The sequence below is a fragment of the Stylophora pistillata genome, chromosome 7, assembly GCF_964205215.1.
Source record: "Stylophora pistillata chromosome 7, jaStyPist1.2, whole genome shotgun sequence".
NCBI lineage: Eukaryota > Metazoa > Cnidaria > Anthozoa > Scleractinia > Pocilloporidae > Stylophora > Stylophora pistillata.
Window position 1 is genome coordinate 18,653,100 of NC_142525.1, and position 1,716 is coordinate 18,654,815.

Sequence of the window (1,716 nt, forward strand, 5' to 3'; positions counted from 1 at the left end):
ACAGCTCCGGCCATGGCTACTCGTAAGAGGCCTGCATCGGACGCTGGTTCTGAGTCAACCCCCCAAGACCCGGATCCAGAACCTCCGGCTACGTCGGCTTTGTCCCGGCGTAAGAAGCTTGCAAAACCATCTGCAGCAGCATTGGGTAAGGCTGGCAAGAGGTCCTCGGGCGGTAAGAAGAAGACCTGAGCATGATGGCTTCCCTTTTGTGCGCAGTGATGGCTCTTTCCATCCTTACCTTAAACTGTAATGGTCTGCGGGACCAGTCTAAAAGGTTTGGCTTTCTGCAGTGGTTGCGTTCCCTCCCCGTGAAGGTTGATGTTGTCTGCCTGCAAGAAACTCATTGTGTCACTCTGGCTGAGTGTTCTTTGTGGTTTTCATCGTCCGGCTTTTCGTCTGTGTTGGCTCCTGGTTCTGTTCACTCGTGTGGTTGTGTTATTCTCTATCGTTCTTCTTTATCTCTTCTAAACTCCTGGTCTGCCGATGGTCGTTATCTGCAATGTGAATTCTCTCTCTTTGGCAAAGTCTTCCGTGTGGTCTGTGTCTATGCCCCTAACTGCAACCCTGCGCGGAATAAATTCCTTGATGACCTCCATTCAAAAGTCGATCCATCTGTCCCTACTGTGCTTACTGGGGATTTCAACGCCGTCTTTGACCGAGCCCTTGACCGGCGTGGTTCTGAACCTGCAAGTTCATACAGAGACAGTTCCTCTTCGCTGGCCCAGCTTTTCGAGGCATGTTGTGTTATGGATGTGTGGCGTTACCTCCATCCCTCCTCCTCGGGTTTCACCTGGACCAGGTGGGATGGCAGTTTGGCGTCGCGCATTGATCTGTTTGGGGTGCCCTTTGCCTGGCTCCCATCGGTGTCCTCTTGCGCTATGTACTGCTGCCCCTTTTCGGACCACAGTGCAGTAGTGCTGTCTGTCTCTGTTCCCGACGTCGTCCCACCTGGGCCAGGCTACTGGAAACTGAACATATCCATGTTAGATGACCCGGAATATTGCCAGCTCGTTAGGGAAGAGTGGATTTCGTGGCGTCGTACCCTTCCTGGCTTCCCCTCTCTCGCCAAATGGTGGGACCGCGGAAAAGGACGGATAAAAGGCCTTACCATCAGGTACTGTCGCAAAAAGTCATCTCAAACAACTGCATCGAGGGCTGCCCTCGTTCGTTTGATCGATCATCTTCGGGCCAAGCTGGATGCTGGCATGACCTCCTGCGCGGGCCCTTACCGATCTGCGCTGGCGGATCTGGCAGCTATGGACACCTACGTTGCCAAGGGTGCTCAAGTGCGATCAAGAGTTAAGTGGGTTGAGGAGGGTGAGTCCTCCTCGGCCTATTTTTTCCGCCTGGAAAAGAAGCGGTCTGCCGACCGCCGCATCTCTGCGCTGAGAGAGCCCGGTGGCTCTATTGTTTCTTCTTCTGTTGCTTTGTGTGCCACTCTCGGCTCTTTCTATTCCGACTTATATACGGCTTCTCCTACTGACACTTTGATCCAATCTTCTCTTTTGGGTAATCTGTCTTCTGTCCTTCCGCGAGATCGGGCTAATAGTTGTGAGGGCCTCCTCACCCCCCTCGAGGTCTATGAGGCTCTCAAGGGCATGAAGCGGAACAAGGCTCCTGGACTGGATGGCCTTCCAGCGGAGTTCTATCTTCGTTTCTGGGACGTAGTCGGTGCTGATCTCGTAGCTGTTCTTAACGACTGTTTTTCCTCCGGTT